General features: G+C 45.4%; 1 protein-coding gene across 1 annotated transcript in view; it reads left to right on the top strand.

Annotated features, from left to right (window-relative positions):
* CACNA2D3 (calcium voltage-gated channel auxiliary subunit alpha2delta 3) overlaps window positions 1–20099 on the top strand; it is an 870474-nt gene that overhangs the window by 332273 nt on the left and 518102 nt on the right. The window lies entirely within an intron of this gene.

Genomic DNA, 20099 nt, shown 5'->3' with positions numbered 1-20099 from the left:
TACTACCCCTTGGTGTAGTCTCTCTTCTTCCTCTATTCCTTGTATTAAAATGTTCAGAAACTCCTGGGGTTGTGTTAGAATCAGTTGTGGTCTTTCTTAGTGTACAAAGCAACAGGGACCTTGATGGGGCTCCCTGTTTTCAGACGTATGACCCTCAGATCCAGTTTTCACATAGATTCTAGAGTTATTTTCCCAAAATTCTCATATGCCCATTTGAATTGGGATTATACTGGCCACAGAATGGGCTCTGGCATCAGATGGACTTTTTAGACCCTGGATTTCACCTCTTACTGGCTGTGACCTTGGGTGCACCATCTCCTCTCTTGAGACCTTAGTTTCCTCATCCATAGGATATGGTTAACAATTGTGTCTACATCGTGGGGTGGCTGTGAGGACTAAACAGAGGATGTGACTAAAGAGTTTAAGTTAGTGATACTAGCCTTGTCATCGTCACCATCACTGAGTAGGATTTTCCTCCGCATTGTCACAACGGGGAGGCTCCTAAACAAAGAGCCATCCCCCCAGAAAACAATTGAGGAAGCAATGGCATCTTCAGTTCCAAGTAAAATTCTGCCCTATTGCCTACCATTGAGGTTTCAAAAATATCAGGGGCCAGCTTCCATCCCCCAGCCAGATCTAGTACCATGTACAAGAGTGCAGTGGTCAAGAGAAGGGCTCTGGCTTTGAATCCTGCTCTTCCTGTTGCTGGCTCTGTGATCCTAAGCAAGTCACTTTGCCCCCTGAGCCTCACCCTTCCTGGGGAATAAGGGTACCACCTCCCTCAGAGGGTTATTGTGAGCATGTAAAATCATGTGTGTGCGGCCTGAGCACAACAGTTATTCATAGAAAGTGCTCAGTCATCTTAGCTGTCATTGTTATTATTGGGATATAACATGAATATAAATTGCATTTCTAAGTTTTTCTAGGTCACTGTTTAAAGAGGTTGGTCAGTGATTAAAGAAACTCCTGCTCACTGTCTCTGAAGCATTCTTCTCCTGCCTGTTCTTTGTGGCTGGATACCTAATATCTTCCTTTCCTTGTTTACCAGTTAGCCATCCTTACTACTCAGTGGAGGCAGTACCTCATTCATGAATTGTTCTGACGGTTTTGGGGGACCTCCTGGTGGACCAGACACAGTCTCCCCCCAAGGGGTTCATGCTTTACTTGGGAAATAAATAGGTACCATTAGTTCTGGTCACCTTTATGGAAAGCCAGGGGTTGTAGGAGTGCCAACCAGGGTACCTGGTCACTCGCTCATGTGGCAGCCACACGTTTGTCTTTTTCTTTCTCCCTCATGGAGAAAGCAATGTCAGTCTGAACCACCCCTGCTGGGCTCTGGACTAGGCTATATCCTGTGACCTAATCTTCACCTTGGGCTCTTCCTTCGAGAGCAGATTCCTGAGAACCTGAGCCTTAGAGGGCTGAGCTCAGCTTGGTTGGGTGGCGTTTTGTCCTCCAGGGTGGTCTTGTCAGGGGATGAAGGAAACCCCCTTGTGAGGACTGTGGCTGGAAGAAAGCCATCTTCTCAGCCTTAAATACACACTCAACTGAAGATGAAAAATTAACAAGATTTTACAGAGCAATTTCAGATATAAAACAATTCAGAATGATCTTTTAAAATATGACATCTGTTTCAAGGTTGCTTGAGCCATTAGCACCACTATAGAGATATTTAATTGAACCTTGAGCTTTAAAGGCATAATTGCACTTTTTGATGGCAGCAACACGTAAGCAACTAGCACTGTCATTGATCACCCAGGCTGCGGATTTGTGGCTGTGAGGCTCATGAGGCAGAATCCTAACAGAAAGTCAGATTGCTTGAGCCGTGGGGATAGGTGATGATATTTAGAGTCATTCTCAGCAGTCCTTGTGGAGTTTGCCTACCACCCATACCCAGACTCAGTCGTCCCTGAGCCAGGCTGTGGGGTCAGTCAGGCTCTGTGTCTTGTCTAGTCTCTGTAAGGCAGTGAGTAGCTCCCAGGGGAGGGGACTTCAGGAAAATTCCTGTCTCCATTCTACCTAATTCAAACCAGCCCCAAACAGTCTGTTTTCTTTTCAAGCTGCAGAAATGTATTTTATGTTTAGAGGACCCTCCAGCTCAGATCTAGTTATCAATGGCATGTACTCAAAACACATGCTCAGAGCTTGGTCACTGGCTCTGATGTTCGTGGGTTAGAAATCTTACTCCCAATAAAGGGAACCAATCCAGGGTCATGTCCTCCTGGTAGCTTGGATCCCCATGGGCATATGGCAGAGTGGTTTGATATTTGCTTAGGAGCTGCTGTGAGCTCTTGGACATAACTTCTAGTCACAGGTGAAACTGGCTGGGAAGACCTACCTGTTTTTTGCAATCTGCTGAAAATCCTTGGCTGGGACTTGCAACCAGGCTGTCCAGCCAGGTCAGCACTTACCTCTGTGCTCGAGGTGCCCTGTTCATTGAGAGACTTCCGGTTCAGGATTGGTGACATGTGGGCAAGCTGCCCTACTACCCATAAGAATTCAAAGAGCCCTATTCCTAGAGATTTTGGAAATGTGTCTTAGAATCTTCATGCAGCAGCTTCTTCATGAAACCTCTTCAACAGATATTTGAGGAGGGGATGCTCTGTGGGTCTTCTCTGAATACTAGCTGCTGATGCTTTTGGAGTAAAGCATGGGGCTTTTGTAAGAACTGTTGATGGTCTGACAGTGGATTCAGATAAAGCTTAGCTCCTTTTTAAGTACTTTCTAGTATGAACTGGTATAAAATACATACTCATTCATATGTATGCACATATACATATATACCTACACATGCTGCATATGTGTGTGTGTGCATGTACTTGTACATGTGTGCATATGAAGGAACACTGCTCTATTTGAAACTTGCCCCATTCATTCGCACTTGTCTCCTCTGCACACCCAGGTGAGCCCCCATGCTGTTCACTGAGTATGCCTTTCTCTTTACTCCATTATATCTCGTTTCTCTCCATTCCTGTTATCCTTGCTTCCCCCTTTCCTGCTTATACAAATACTCGTTTTTAAAAACTAGCTCAATATAACCTTTTTGATGACTTGGTCTTTTGTTATGTGAGTGACTGTGGTTTATTCCTTTGTTCTAGCATTGCTTTGCCTCAGAAGTGCATTGCATATATTCTTTTTTCCTTCTCTACTTGGAGCTCTCCCAGGGCAGGGACCCTGCTGATCCCTTTGCCCCCAGCACCATGCTCTTTACATGACTGGTTTTCCACAGATGTGGGATGAGGTGGGGGGCACCAATGTATGTGCTTCCTGGACTATCAGAAGTCAACTTGGCTGTAGTGTTTTCATGGTACTTGTGAACAGCAGAAACATGCCCTGGATGATTTAAATGGAAAATAAATATTTTGAAAGGACTTTGGATGGGTTGCAGACTCTCCAAGAAAGCTAGATAGTAAGGCTTGGAAAAGGGTGGGGGGTGGCCAGGGACCAGAGCCACATCCAGAGTCAGCCTGGTCAGCCTGCCCTCGTGCCTTGCCCCACCAGCACATCTGTGACTGCATAAAATGTCTGCACCTCATTTTCCTTATCCATAAACTGGAGATGATAATCCCAGGGACCTGCCTCAGGGGTGCTTGGTGAGGATGAAACACTTAGAAGCATGCCTGGTGCATATGAGCTTGGGCAAGTTCCTCTTCCCCTCCAGTCCTCAGCATCCTTAGCTGTGAATGGAGACAATAACACTCCTGACCTCATGGGATTACTATGAGCATTGAGAGAATAATGCTCATGTGGGTTGGGGTGCAGTGGCAGCCTGCTGGCATTGGTTCTTGTCACCTGCTGGAGAGAAATAAGACCCATGTCACAGAGTTGCAGTTCCATAGCACAGGTAAGGCATGTGGCCTCTCAGAGAGCCTGAGCCTCGACAAACACCAACACATTATGCTGTTGTGATGACCTCATTTGTTTTTCTGAGTCTCACAGGCAGTTATAGAAGAACCTGAACCCTGAAGGAGTAACAACAGGGGGCAGGTTCTCCAGTGGGGAGAAGCAGGATTAGAACACAGTATTTCCATTAGACGTGTCTCCCTCAAGACCACATGCCGCCTCAGTGCCTGGGCTGTTGGTCTGCGAGCCTCTTTTCTCAAGGGCCTCCATAAAGGAAAAAGCAGTAATTTGTCTCCCATATATTTTTACTTTAACGTGCCTGAAACCCAAGAACTGCAGGTAATCCAGGGCTTAGACTATTACCCTCTGCTTACGTCTTCTCACGCAGCTGCTGGAGAAAACAAATGGGCTGTGCTGTGGTTCTCTGTTGTTTTGGACTTTTTGGCTACTAATCCGCAGGTTTCCCCCCTTTTTCCTTGTCCCATTTTGCTCCTGCCTTCCTTCTCCTCATCACTGTGCAGTAACCATGATGATGCAGAGATGGAGGAAAGGCAGTTGGCAAAAGTGGAATAAAAAAAAGTGAAGGTTAAAAATGTGCCCATGGATACCATTACATAGAAATGATTCTATTAATTTGCCTGGATGGTGAGGGAAGGAGAAGAAGCCTGTAGCGTGTGAATATTTTCGGCCCATGCAATAAAGAGGCAGATAGTAGCTTTCTTTATAGCAGTTTAGGCTGGATAGAGGAAACTGCAAATTTGAGAAGTTAATTGGTTTAATCTTTTATGTCATTTTACAACTCCACCCTCATTTTATTCCCTCTGCAGCTCCATGAGGGAGGTCAGACAGTGTTCTCAGCTCCCTTTTTCAAACAAAGAAAGTAAAGGCCAGGGAGGCCAAATGACTTACTCCAGGTCACCCAGGTAGGAAGGTCTGTGCCTAGGTGGACCTTAATTTGCTGATGACAAGTCCAACTTACTCTGCTGCCTCTCTGGGCATGAGCTCCCAGAGAATAGGATCCCAGCCTTGCAAGATCCCCTGGTGTCTGGGACCCAGTCACTTTCAGATCCCCTTGGGGTATGGGAATTTTTGCACAGGCCGAGACCTCCAGGCCTTGGGTTCCAGGGCTCTGGGTGCTTTGCCAGCCTTCTTTCAGAAGCTTTAACTTTCCTGGGCACTGCTAGGGAGTGGACACAAGGGCCCACTCTAGTGAGACCCCAGATCCATCTCCAGAGTCCTGTCTCTCTTACTGCCCTCTGGCCCTCTCCCCTTTTCACATCATGATGCCCAACCCAATAACTTCATTGAGTTGAGATTCCCATACTAGCTGGGGAGAGTTTCTGACTTATGTAGCTCGTGCATGTCAACCCTGTAAACACCCTGGAAGGAAGAACTACAAAGCCTCTGAGTATTTGCTTGGGACAGAAAAGGGGAAATAGCAAAGAAAACAAACAAAAGATTATCTCAGTAAAATATTACTTCAACCTTTCATTCATTTGTTCTTGTCTTCCTTCACTCATTCATGAAACGTTGACTGTGCCACACTGTAGAAATATGTCCATGGCTAAGAGGGACATGGGCCCTGCTCCCTGAGTAGTGGGGGAAGACAGGTGCTGAATAACTTATGATCCATGTGACAAGAGTTGCCGATGGCAGAGTGTGGTGCCAAGGGGCATGAACAGGGGCCTGAGCTGGTCCTTAAAGAAAGGCCTCCCTGAAAGGAGATGGAAAGAAGTTAGTCAGGCAAGGAGTAGTTGGTAGTGAAATGTGTTTGACAGAAGGATTAAATTGTGAGCAGGTGTCAAAGTAGGATAGTGTGGGGCAGGGACTTTGAGGGTGAGGAAGTGTGGCATCTGGGAGGATGCTGAGCAGCCCTTGGGTGGGCTGGTCCCCAGCTGCAGCAGCAGGAGCAGCCACCCCTGTATGGGAATCAGGAAGGTAACTATGGGGCCTAGGAGGGTTGCCCAGGTGGTGGGTGAGAGGCTTTGAGAGCCATCAGAAGATCGTGGAAACACTGGGGACAGGTACAGTGTGATTGGCAGCTTTCCCAAGGACAGGGCTGTGCTGGAACACTGGTCCCTCCCTCACTGAAGGCAGGGCAGAAGAAGGGAGCCAGTATAAAGAAAACCCAGGGGAGAGGAATGCTGCATGGCCCATCATCTGGGTAAGGTGAGAGCTCTCGGGCCTGGGCCCCAGACAGCAACCTTCATTGAAAACATGAGCTCCATGAGGACAGGGACCTTATCTGTTTTGTTTTCTGATGATTTCTCAGCCCCAGCATGGTGCTTAGCACATAGTAGGTGCTTGATAAATACTTATTGCAAGGTGAGTGAATGAAAGAAGAGTACAATTTAAAAAAAAAAGAACTTTCTACTTTGTTTTGACATATATAAAGAAAAGACACCCGAAATACCTCACAATCTTGATTCCCCCTTCTCCACCAGTAATGGAGGGCATGGGGAGTGGTGGCCTTGCCGGCAGAGGGGTAGGGGAGGTGTGAACTGCAGGACACAACCTAGGCCACCCCTTCATCTTCTAGACTTCCCCAGCCGGGCTCCCAGTCAGGCAAGACTGGGCTGTGTATGGAGGACCTGCCCCTGAAAGTGAAAACACATCCAGGAAGAGGGACGCCTGTCACCTTGGTGTCAGAGCCCGAGGAATCAGTCTGTCTGTTACAGTCTGATAGGTTCTTCTAGAAGGCCCGGAAAGCATAGAGGCCTGGGGAGGCGGCTCGGGCCCAGGTGTGGGAGCAGAGTCTGTATGCTGCCGTCAGCACAGGCAGGGTAACTTTGTTTGGATTTGTCAGATGTCTCAGCCTATTTTTCAAATGGTTGGGTTCGATAAAATGCAAAATGCATTTTGCCAAGCACTTTTCCCCTTAATTACATGTGTATATTTTAAGAGAAATTTAATCCATATGCTTTTGATTCGTTTACACAGAAATTATTAAAATGTTTTCCGAGAGTCACTTGATGTGGAAGAAGGCTCACGAACCTTTAAAAATGCTGTGTTTAAGTTTGTTTCTTTTTTGTTTCTCTTTCCTTTGCCTCTGTGTGTGTGTGTATGTGTGTGTGTGTGTGAGAGAGAGAGAGAGAGGGAGAGAGAGGGGGACAGAGGGAGGTTAGGACTCTAAGTGTTTTGCTTTCTCCTTGGAATGCTGAACTGAACTGTTTACAGTGGGCTCGAATCTTGCTTTCACGTATGTCTCCCTACAGTCACCGAATGTGATGGTGCTATGGTCATAAATGGGACTCAGGAGTCAAGACCAGAGAGAGGATCAGGCCTGAACACACAGTTTCGACTCTAGAGAAAGATAGTAGGGAACCTCCCACCACACGGCCCTTTGGCAGCCACCATCCTCACCAGGGCCAGTTGAACTTTCCCAACCCCGTTCCATCAGTGTGAGTACAGCAGGACCAGAGGTGTTTGGTAAGAGACACAGATAATGCCACTGAAGTGACTCCACAGTTGTCATCCCAAAGCATTCATAGTTTTTCTCTTGTAGTTTGAAAATTACATCTTTGTGTCACAGAGGAACTATCTCTGTTTTAAAATTCATAATCTGAGCATCTGAATTCAAATTCTCCTGGGAATTCCTTCACACTTCCGTTGTGTGTGTGCACACATGATGCCACTACCGGTCTGCATAGAGGTGTATGTGTATATGCGTAGGTCTGGGTCTGTATTTCCAGAAGTGGTGTTGGTGGAAGGAGGATGTCACGTAGCCCCTTAAGCCCATGTTTAGCCCAGAAGGTGCATTTGTTGAATGAATGAATGAATGAGTTGATTACTTATCAAGAGCCATGCTCTGTACTTAGCACCTTAGCTACAGTATCAGATTTACCGCTACTCCATGTGTTATAAGTGTAGGGAACACCACCTTCCACAACCTGCTGTGAAAGCATTCCAAGGCAAAGCTTCCACAGCCTGTGTTCTAGAGTTGGGTCCCGACATAAAATGGGATAAAACTCAACTGCATGACGTTATATGCTAGTGAATGACTTCCTAAACAACAAGTGGGAAGGAGTTTATACCTCCTACCTAGGCCTCTCTGAAGCATTTTGGAGTTGCTCTGGTCCCCTTTCACCTGTACAGTCCCCATTGTCTCTATCTGTTCTATCTCCAGGCTTTCTCCAGAAGCACCAGCGAGTCTTTGGAGTGTAGCAGGCCTGAACATGTATCACAGTTCTATGAGTACCAGCTTGGTGGACTGGGGAAGAACATTTCACTCTCTGAGCCTGTTACCTCATCTGTAAGGTGTGAAGTGTTATTTTAAGCTTTAGAGGAGGTAAAGGTGCAGCACCCGGCACAGGGCCTGGCACATGGAGACACTTGATTGACACATATAATCTCACATGGAACAAGTTTCCAGCTCACAGCTCCCCACATGGGTTCCTGATGTGTCCCCGCCTAAGACTCCCCCTCCCCATCAGCATTGTTTGTAGGGTGAGATGAATTGCTTTGCAGACTGACACACTGGCCAGCCATCTTCTCACCTCCCCCTCAGGCTAGATCCCAGGACTCCACTCTCAACGTCTTCCCTTAGGCTGTGCCCTCCACCCCAGCCTGCTCTCCCCACCGCCCCAGGCCAGACTTGGTCTCTCTTGAGAGCCCAGCTTCACAGGTACCTTGTCTTTCCCTGTGGTCTCAGCCCTCTACTCAAGAACAGTCACTGTCCCCTTATTTGTGTCCCCACAGTGAAGTGGTTTCTTTTTCACTGGGCTCATTTTCCTTGGAGACAGGGGCTATGATTTTCTCATCCCCTTGGGAACTTGCCAGAATGACTGGAATAGAAAAGTTTTTCCACTGATATTTGTTGAACTGCATTTTATACTACTACCTACTACCTAAGTGTATGACATCTGCACTATTATATTACTGCCTGAACCCTACACTACTGCATTACTTCCTGAATCCTGCATTACTGCTGGAGGCCTGCATTGCTATAGGTCATCACAAGTGGATCTTTGTTTATTTCTGCTTGTTGGTCTGTCAATTCTACTTGTATTTGAGTTTCATTTTTTTATTTGCTTTCTGTTGAAACCAATAAATAGTTTTAGATGTATTTTTAATGTAATAGTACTACCTTCAAGGTCTCTTAATTTGTGTTTTTTAAATCTCTCCCTATGGTTTGTTTGTTTTTCGTTTTTTTTTTTTTTTTTTCAGAATAATAGAAATGAAGATGGAGGCCTGCCTTGGATAGACACTGAATCTAGGCTAGGGGAATTCTAAAAGGAGGGGACAGGGCAGTAAAGGGAAATGGTGTCTCAACATTTGTGAAATGTCAGTGAGTGTTGCAGCCTGGGCTGACAGTCAATTGTGTTCTAGTGGAGAAAATAGTTTAAGAACTACTGTCCCGAGACTGGCGCAGCCAGCCATGAGATGCCACAGCTCCTAAAGAATGAGAAAAGAGTGGCTTTTCTGAGGAGATGCAGGCTGGGGTAATGCTTGGCATCCAGGATTTTGGAAGAACAAGGGAAGTGTGCAGATAGTCCTGTGGTTGGTGCCTGGCCTCCTCAGTACCCCGCCTGGGATGCACCAGGTCAGCCATGGGACTTGTTCAAGGGTGTGTGGTCTAAGTGTATGACTTATGCTGGTTGCCTCAGTGCTGACCCTTGTAACCACAGAGGCTTGGGCTATGCTGCTTGCTCATTTGTAAAGCAGACACTCTGATAACACCTATCTCATGGGACTTTGTGAGGATTGAATAAAACAATATACTATGTTAAACCTTTAGCACTGTAGCTTGCATGTGGTAAATGCTCACTAAGAATCACTTTTGTCAGTGACTCCTAGTGACTTTTAGTTAGCAAAGACGATAATGAAAAGCCCACAGTGGCTTGGCTTATGCCTGGGAATATGTGTGACCCTGAACCAGGTAACAATCTTTTTCCTCCTGCGCATTGGAAACCATTTTGCAACTGGAAAGTCAATGAACAGAAAACGCTGTGGAGCCAGAGTTGCTTCCCTGTGTCTGAAGCGGATGGGTACCTGCTGCAGCAGCCTGATCCTTGACACTCATGCTGCCTTCTGTTTGCTCCTCAGGCTCAGACATGGGGAGCTGCACCCTGCCTCCATGCGGAGCGTTCAGCAGTGCAACCTGAACGCTCCTTGTGTACACATTGCACTGCTTGGCCACATGGCTGCTGAGAACCATGGTGTCTTTGTCAGCCAAATGCTGTAGGGCATCAAATAATGCTCTTGGCCTTCCTTTTTCAGGGTCTTGTGGCTCTAGGGGGACCTGGGGGCACTCAGCTATTTGGTGTACTAGTTCTGGCAGGAGCATGAGGGGGATCTTCCTCTTCGCTTCTCTTTCCCCTCTCCCCTGCTCTAAGCTAATGGAATCTTCTATCCAGAACACACAATGCGTTTTCCTTGGAGGCACTCCCATGTACATTAGTCCACTGATCTCTCCTCTGTCAGTTTTCTTCCTTTGGATAACATTTATGTGGTGTTTATTATGTGCACGCACAATCATGACCTAATATAATGTAATCCTACCTATAAGTCAGTGAGGTAGGAGCCATTATTATTCCCATTTTGCAGATGAGAAAACTGAGGCCTAGAGACTTGCTCAGGATGACTCAGCTAGTAAAATGGGTGAGTTGGCATATGACCCTGGTGCTTTGACTTCAGAATCCCTGGGAGATACTGCCTCTTTATACCGTGTCCAAATCTACCACCCTGTGGCTGTGTCTGAGCGTTCCCTTCACTGGCTCATGCCCGTTTCCATGCACACTTGCATGTGTGGCAAATGGAAGGCTCTGTTTTTGTCAAATTGTGCTATTTTCTTCTCAGCATGTGAACATCCATTATAAATGAAAACTAGTCTTTTTTTTAAACATAAACACTCCCAATCTCTTCCCCTGATCAAAATAAATGTTGCAGCAGAAAGTTTTTTTTTTTAAATGTAGGCCAAACTCAGCATCAGAATGTCAGTGGGTACCAACTGTTCACACATTGGGGGAATTTCTGTCAGAGATGAGATGGTTCCACATTTACTCCTGCCAACCTGCCAGACCAAAATGCATGCAAGCCAAGTGAGTAATGACTCACAATGCAGAACGACTCTTCCTTCCCCAGAAAGTTCACTGCAGAGTGTGTAGGAGAAGTGAATTCCTCCACTGTGCTAACTGGAGGCACGTGTACAGAGCTGCGTTCTGGGGACACCAGCATCATATGTTGATTTAATTATAGATGTCCACACACCACCTCTTGTGTGCCAACATTAGACATTAGCACAAGCAGGTGTGGTGACGACTGGGCAGACACCAGCCTTGCTCTCCTGGAGCTCAGAGCCTAGTGGGGAGGCAGAGGGAAAGTCAACACACCAAGGAGCATTTGTTGCAACCACAGGGAATGCAGAGGAGGAGAGGTCTGTGGTTCAGCGAGAGTGTATCTCAGAACAACTCAGCCTGGGCTAGGGGTACACTGGTGGGGTTGGGGGATGGCCGTGGTCAGACGACATTGAGGAAGATGAGTTTGGCTGGCATCTGAAGGATGAGTAGGAAATAATTTAGCCAAGGTCTGTTGCAGGGTAGGAGATGGGGAATATGGCAGGAAGAGAGATCACATTGCACAGATGTTAGTAAGTCCTCTTTGAAAACATGTTTTAGGGTGAAATAAGGGAGGGATGCCATGTAAAAGCTTATACTCTTGGTCCTCTGTGTCCACAGAATATTCAAGTGACACAAGCTTCTACCACAGAGAAAACCATTTTGTTGTATGATCAGCTTTCCCCTAACTTATTTGATTATGGTGTGCTTTTATCCTGGATTGGCTATTAGCGTCTGAGAAGGCATGGGTGTTTCCTGGGACAGAGAGACTCGAGTGAGCTGGAGCTCCATGTGCTCAGCTCAAGAGGTTCAAGTGTAGACCAACAAGTGATCAAGGTGCCGAGGAAAATGTGTAGTACAATGCGTGTGTATGTGTGCTGGACAGATATTCGTAAGTGGTTGTATATTCAGAGCGTTTCTTGAGGGATATAAAGGAAACCAAAGTACTTTTCACTTTCGATCCTCTGTTCAGTTTAAGTATTTTGCCATGAACATGTGTTGCTTTTTTTTGGAATTAAAGACAGAAGAACAAAAGCACTTGATTTACAATACTCATCTACAAGTATTTTTCAAGTACACAGCTGTCCAATAAAAGGAGAAATACCTAGGTGTCAGTTGTTAATGGCTTTCCCATTGATAGTCCTTTCAGCTTGTGGTGGGCATGGCCAACAACACATTTGTTTGAGAGAGGAGGACAATCAAGTAAGTTGTTTATGCACAGGCACTGACTTCACTGGAGATTGTATTTAGTGTCATATTGTGTCCCGAGGTGGCAGTAGTTATTTTCACCCAAGTGATGTGGTCCTGGAAAAGGAGAAATGGTTTCCCTCTAAAATGATTCCATGATACTTCAATCACCCACTGATAAGGGTAATGGACATGGAGATGCCCTGCCTTAAATATGAATAATATTCTTCACTTGGAATAAAATATATCAGTGCTGACCTGGCCAGATGATTCTGTTGGGTTGAACATCAACCCGTGCACCAACAGGTTGCAGGTTTGATCCCCAGCCAGGGCACATACTTGGGTAGTAGGTTTGGTCCCTGTTTGGGGCACGTACCAGAGGCAACCAATCAATGTTTCTCTATCTTCCCCTTCCCTTTCCCCTCCCTCTAGAATCAATAAAAAACATATCCTTGGGATATATATGTCTTCTGGAGGGCAAGCTCCTTGTAGTACAGGATTTCCCTGCTAGGTGAGTGTTCTAGGAACCCATCTGTATCAGTGTACCAGCTGGTATTGTTGTGAGAGTCTGCATTCAGCTTCAGTGAATTTGTTTTAAAGACTCAGAGCATTTGCTCATTTCATGATGGGTGATTTAGAAGTGCACCCTTCCACATCATGCTGAGTTTTCAGCACTATTTGACCAAAAATGGCATGAGCCCTGTGCCCTACCCTCCCAAATCACCTGATATCTCCCTGAGTGACTTTTTTTTTTTGCTTCCCCAGATGAAAAAGTCTTCAAAGGGAAATGTTTTGCCAATATGGGAGAGGTGAAACAAAAAGTGGCAGAAGCACTAAAAGGCATCAAAACCAATGAGTTCAAAGACCCTTTTGAGCAGTGGAAAAAACATCTTGCTAGGTATATTGCATCAAATAGAGAGTACTTTGAAGTTGACTGAAGTTTAAACATGTAAGAATAAATACACATTTTTTAATAAACAAATTCCATTTGGGTTCCCTCTGAAGTATATCAGTGCTTCCAAGGGACAGACTGAAAACTAGGATTGGAAGTGAGGTTTTCTGGTCTCAAGTTGAAGGCAGGTGGCCATTCAGTCTTGTTTTGTCTTCTCATTGGCATGTTTTAGGGTCCTTGCAAAGAGGGCTTTTGAAACAGCTTTCCTGGACCTCAATGGACCCTGTAGAGGTGAGGGAGGTACCTGATGGAGGCCCAGGGCTGAGGTGGCCATGGATGTGCCCCAGCCAGCCCCTGCTGCTTTCGCCCATCTCAGGCCCCTCATCAAGCCTGGCCTGCATTGGTGTTATGAGCCATGGTGGATTGGGGCCAGAGGTTGCATCTTCAGTGCCTGAGGAATGCACAGGCAGGCCTTGGGGACAGGGCATCCACTCTCAGGTGAATACTTAGTGCCCCCAGTTTCTCAGAATGCCTGCTTGTGAATGCTATGACATCCAAAAGTTCATGCCTCAGATATTTTGGGTGGGTTTCTAGTATAAATGACTGGTTACTTTATCTTTCAAGACATCATTCTCTGCAATATGGACAGCTCCATTTTATAATTACCCAAGTCTACTGTCTTGTATTCTCCCACCATTCTGAAGTGGTAGAGATATTTTTGCACATTTCTGATTGTATTCTTTGTTTCTTCTCACTTCATGGCAGTAAAATTATTCTTGGGTGGCCTCTGCCTCAACAACCACTGCTGCCGGTTTCATGAGCACTTATGTGGGTCATACCTCCATGCAGGTACAGGCAACACACTGTGACTTCATCTTTTGGCAGGTGGCTTAATCCACATCTTAGAGAAGTTGAAGGCATTTAACTCTGCATGGTGGGACTCAGACTGACGTTAAAAGTCTTCCAGTTCCAAATCTGTGGTTTCTCACTACAGCTTTGAAGCAGAGCCTCTGCAGTCGAATCCATGTGGGAACATTCTCATTTCATTCTACTTTATTCAAGGCCCAGTGCTCGGTGTGGAGAAGTTGGACCATTCTTTTCCTTCAGAGACTTTTCTGAGTGGGTTTTTATGTGGCATTTCACTGCTGTTGAAGGCAGAATGGAAGAGGGAAATTGTAGGACCAAGTCCCTTGGGAACTCAGATGAAGTGGAGGTGAGGGGCTGTCTGTTGGGGTGCAGGCTCAGGGCCAGTTGGGGGTGCCTGTGATGGTCTAGCATTAGGGAGACAGTAGGGAGGCTTCCAGGACAGGAGAGGAGCCCCAAGAAAAGAGCAGACCTGGTCAAGCCCTTCTAACATGTGCACAGAACTGGTGGGGCTGGTTTGTTTTTTCAGAAACCAGACTTTAAAGACACTCCAGATGCTCATTGCTCAATGAGGTTTTACAGTGTTTCTGGAATGTTCTCAAGGATTTCAAGAACAGGTTGTCATACTCTGTTTTTATCTACTCGTTTTACCCAGTCCATTGGCAGCACAGGTCTGAGATTACTTCCCATCCCTTCTCCCATCATCTTCTTTCACAGAAAATCTGTGTCTCAAATGGATCAATTTATAAGGCTTTTGTTTTTTTTTTTTCATTTGCCAGTTTACTCTCCTTCTTTCAAAGAAGATTTGAGGCAGGTGTACTGAAGGGCCAAATGTTCTTTTCTGCTTTTGTCCTTCTCTCCCCTCCCTCTCTTTTGTGAATTGAGTCCAGCCAATGGCTGAGTGATATTCATCTGTACCCAAAGGCACTGTTTTTTTTAAGTATAGTTTTGGGCTACTGTGTTGAATGAAAGGAAGGATACTAAACAATAGAACTCTCAGTTTTATGTGTAAGAAATACTGTTTTAGCTCACCGAGAAGCTTCATTCTGTTCCCTTTTTCCTGAGACAACTCCAGCAAGTATCAACATAAGGTCTACTAAGATGTGCCTGTCTCCCAGGGATAACAGTAGCTAATTAAGATGGCAGCTGTGCTGTGCCTGACTGTGGTGGGTGCTGCATGAAGTCTTCACTTCATCTCCACTGTCTCTCTGCATGCCTGCAGCACCCATGTGAGCAAGAGGTGGTCAAATCTGGTGGTTGGGTGGGGCAGTGGGTGGGCTCTGTAGCCAAACAGCCTGAGTTAGAATTCAGGCTCCACTATTCAGCTGTGGTGTGATTTCACACAAAATATTTAATGACTCTGTGTCTCAGGGGAGAATAATTGCACCCATCTCAGTACGTGACACTTTTTGAGAACTCGATGAGAGAGAGAAAGAGGGAGAAGCACAAAGAGAAAGAGACACACAGAAAGGGAGAGAGAAAAAAGAAAGAGAGAGAGAGACTTTGGCCTATTAGTAGGCTCAGAAAGCATTGGCCAGTATCATTGCTGTTGCTCACCCATTTACAGAAGAGAAGACTTAAGCTCAGGGAAATTATGTTACTTGTCCAAGTCTGAATCCAGATCCAGTTTTGCCTGTCTGCAGTCAGTTGTCTTACCTGCTATGCAAGGTGAGCCTCCCAACAGAAGAGCCTGGGAGAAGTTCCCAGGCAGCTCCTCACTGACAATTGGGAAAGGATTTCTTGGGTCATCCTGGTCCCAACCCTATCAGTGTCACCATGGCTAGTTCTTAATGATGGTTCCTGTAGCCAGGGCTGAACTCCAGCCAGGAAACGTCAGTATGGCTGGGTTGTGGCTTGAATATTGAAACAATGTGTGTGGTTGGTGACTAGCCACTGCTCCAAGGTCCCTCCCCTGTACCCCTTGTCCACCCCAATCTTGCCCTGTAGCTGAAAGGTTGGTGTCACAGGTGAGCCCCACTGCAGAGCTGAGGTTTATGTTCATTGTAGTTGGTCAGCACCTGCCATATCAGTTGTGGACATTGAGTGTTACTGCCTAGCTGTAAAGGCACTGTACTCCCTTGGCAACAATTTAACATGGCTCATTGGCAGTGACCCCCTCAGTGGGTAAATGTGTGTCTCCTCTCCACCTCCTATGGGAACCCTCAGAGCTTCACAGGGGGTCCAGGTCCTCTGTCTTGTCTCTCCTAATGCACCCTGTGGCTGGCTGGCCTTGGTCCAGTGTTCCTGCCGCCTTGCCCCCTTGCTCAGTTCACACTCTCAGTCCGAGGCCTCAGAGGCTCTGTGCTTTCTCATAGCCAGTGGGCCAGGACCCCACTCAATTGAGGAAGGAGCCCAGGGTTGCCCTGGGAATCTTAGCAGAGAGGACAAGGACAGCCTCCTGCACCCCAGGTTTGTATCCTCAGTATCCCTGGGGATCTCATTCTGGGTTTAGGGTTTCCTGGTGTCCTAATGAAGCACAGTGGGCTCCCATAGTTGTCCTGGATGGAATCTTTTCAGGGAGTGACCTGGTCTGGAGATCTTCTGTGTTTGCAACTGGGGTGGACAAGGTAGGGGAATCTTTCCCTGCACATACAGAGCCAGCCCTAAGCTTGCTGGGTATCTGGGTGGTTATGAGCACAGGCTTGGGGGCCAGTCCCTGCTCTTCCACTTGCTGTATGTCAGACTGTGTAAGTTCATGAGAGTGTGAGTCAGTCCGCTTCTGTAAGGCCTGGGATCCCCATAGTAGTGGGGAGAAACTACCTGGGAGTTTGGAGATGAATGGTAGAGAGAGGGTGGAGAGGGGGGAAGAAGTAGAAAGAAGAGAGGGAGGGGTAGAGGGAAAAGATGAGGGAGAGAAAGAAAGAAGAGAGAGAAAGGAGGAAGGAGGGGACAAGGGAAGAGAGAGAAGGGGAGGGAGAGGGTTCGTGCCAGGCTTCTCTCAGCCTCAGTCACCTGGCTAGTTATTTTTGTGACTGGTATTATTGATAGTCTGACTCCAGAAATGTTCTCTTCTTATCCCAACACATTTCATTTTGAATTTTAGATTTCTTTCTCCCTGTAGCTCATTCTAAAAAGTCTGTTGAAGAAGATACGACTAGAAGTTGTTTCGACTGTCAAGATATGAAATCTTTTTTGTTACTTTTTCACCCTGTTTCTTTCCTAAGTCTCACTAGAGTTAATAAGAAGGAGGCAGGGCTTGGTGGTGGGGGAGGTTGGTGGTTATTTTTTACTTATACAGGAAAATCTATCTTCATCCTTCAAATTCAGAGTCACATAAAATATTTGAAAATGGCATTTAGTAGCTAATGTTAGGAATTAACATGTACACTGTCACCTTGAGCTAAAAAACACCTTAGGATATGAGGGTGGAAAAGTAACGCACCTTCCTGGGTGTGGAGGCCCAGAGTGCCACCTGCACAGCGAAGACCAGGGATGAATGGGCTTCCTGCGTGACTGAGGGGAGGGGCCTCCATCAGGTGACAGGTGGTGAGAAATAAAATGCCAACACACATCTGAAGCATGTCTGTTATGAAGGTCCACTGTTCCACATGGGTGAGTTTATCCTAAAGAAGGTGCTTCTCAGGGACCCCTTTGTAAGTTAGAGGTCTGCCTCCTGGTGTTAACAGTAGTAACTGTTGCCAAGGAAGGAGCACTGATAAAGAGATGTGATAGGCCTGGACCACCTTCAGCCCAGGTTCAATCCTGAGGACACTCACTTCCGTCCTCCAGGTCCCACCGTGCTCTTGGCCATACTCACCAGCATCTGGAAGGCAGGGATGGAGCTCTTCAGGGAGTCAGAGACAAGCTGACCCACACCAGAGTGAAGGCAAGATGAAGTCAGGCCTTTGAACAATATGGTAGGAAGTCTGCTTTGAGCTTTATCCCCCTTTCAGACAATATGACAGCAAAGATAATATGTTCTTCTTGTTATAAGCAGCCCCCCTTCTTAATCAATGGCTTAGTCATGGGAGACAACGTAATAGACTTTCAGGTTGTGCCAGAAAGGCTTTATCTTCCATTTCCAGGCCTGTGGCATATATTTCTGTAGAAAGGATGGCCAAGTAAGGAGAAATTGTTTCAGAGAAACTATGTCTCTGGAGGGATGTGGTTTAGATTAGCTCAGCTGACAGAAATCTAAGTCAAACAAGCTGTTGACAAACGATGGAGACCAAGATCTGATTTTAAATGAGGAATGACTATTAACTTGGTGGGTGAGAAGTACAACCATATGCTGGCACCAAATAGCTTAAGTCAAGGCCACTGGGGCTTGTCCAGCATCAGATGGTGGTGGGAAGACACCTGGGGCCTGGGTATTGCCATTCAGAAAGAAAAGCAAGGAGATTGAGCACATCTATTCTGCTTGGTGTGTCTGAGTCAAAAATAAAAACACTAGGATGGAGGATTGCAATACGGTAGAAGTTGAAATGGTAAGGAATCTGTTTTCACAAAAATACAGGTAAAATTCCTAATGGGTCCAGTAATCCTCCGCATAGATATTTGGCAGGAACGAAGTTTGTTACGTGTGCAGAAGCTGACATTTCACAAGTGCCTTAGTGCAGTCTCCCCAGCTTTACTCACATGGTAACACACTAGGCTACTAGGAAGAGGCAACTGTTTGTCAGAGGCACCTCTTCCATCCTGAGAGTCGGGAGGTCAGTGTCTTGGCCCAGAAGCTGGAGCACTGGCCTTGGTTTATAATCTTAGAAGCAGAGAAGGCTGGGGCTTCACACAGCTGATTTGTCAGTATATTTGGCCCAAACACAGCAGTTCACAAAATCCACAACTGACTCAGTCCACAGCCAGTATCATGAAAGTATACAGGCTCCAGAAATCCTGTGGAGAGAACCTGGGGAGACTCCAGGGAGCATAGGGTGGGGTGGTGGCTCTTATCTCAGGCCACTTAACAATCACAATCACTCCAAGCTTTTTTTTTTTTTAACAGCTTTATGGAGATATAATTCATATACTATACAATTTTCTCTATGCACAATTTCATGGTTTTTAGTGTATACATGGATAAGTGCAAACATCACCATGGTCAATTTTAGGACATCTTCATCACCTGAGAAAGGAACCCCGTAGCCTTTAGGGGTCACCCACCTATGCCCCCATCCCTCCCAGCCCTAAGCAGCTGCTCCTCTACTTTCTTCCTGTATTGAATTGCCTTCTCTGGACATTTCATATAAATGTAATCCTATAATATGTGCTTTTTCATGACTAGCTTATTTTACTTAGCATATTTTTTCAAGTTTCTTTTTATTCTTTTTATGGTTGAATAATATTCCATTGTAGGCATACATTGTGCTACAAATTGTTTATTCATCAGTTCATAGACATTTAGGTCATTTTTACCTTTTACTATTATGAATGATATTGCTGTAAATATTCAGGTACCAGTTTTTGGGTAGACATGTATTTTTATATGGGGGGAGTACATATCTAGGAGTGAAATTGCTGGATCATATGGGGAAAAACCATTTGAGGAATGACTATATTGTTTTCCAAAGTGGTTGCACCATTCTCCATTCCATCAGAAATATGTGAGTGTTCTGATTTCTCTACATTCTGGCTAATATTTGTTATTTCTCTTTCTCTCTCTTTTTTTTTTTTTTGGCCATAGCTATCCTCATTTGTGAAAAATAATATGTTGTGGTGTTGATGTACATTTCCACAATGACTAATAATTTCAAGCATCTTTTCATGTGCTTATTGGTTATTTGTATATTTTCTTTACAGAAATGTCTACTTAGAAACTTTGTTCATTTTCACTTGGGTTGTCTTTTTATTATTGAGTTGTAAGAGTTCTTTATATATTCTAGGTATAAGATGTATGATTTACTTGCCATATATCAAATATATGATATGCAAGTCTCTTCTCTCATTCTGTGGGTTGTCTTTTCACATTTTTTGGTGGTTTGCTTTGAAGCATGAAGGGTTTTAATTTTATTGAAGCCCAATTTGTTTATTTTTAAAATTTTGTTGCTTATGATTTTGGTGTAATAGCTAATAATTTATTGCTAAATTTAAGGTCATGAAGACTTTAGCCTTATGCTTTCTTCTAAGAGTTTTATAGTTCTAGGTCTTAAACCGAGGTCTTTGATTTAGTTTTAGTTAATACTTTTATATGGTATGAGGTGAGGGTCTACCTTCAATCTTCTGCATGTGGCTATCCAGTGGTCCCAGCACTGTTTGATGAAAAGACTGTTATTTCTCCCATTGAGTGGCCATGGAACCTTTGTGGAAAATCAGTTCACATA

This window comes from Desmodus rotundus, chromosome 8 (assembly GCF_022682495.2).
Source record: "Desmodus rotundus isolate HL8 chromosome 8, HLdesRot8A.1, whole genome shotgun sequence".
NCBI lineage: Eukaryota > Metazoa > Chordata > Mammalia > Chiroptera > Phyllostomidae > Desmodus > Desmodus rotundus.
The sequence above is the reverse complement of the archived record's forward strand: the minus strand, read 5'-3'. Positions and strand labels throughout refer to the sequence as shown.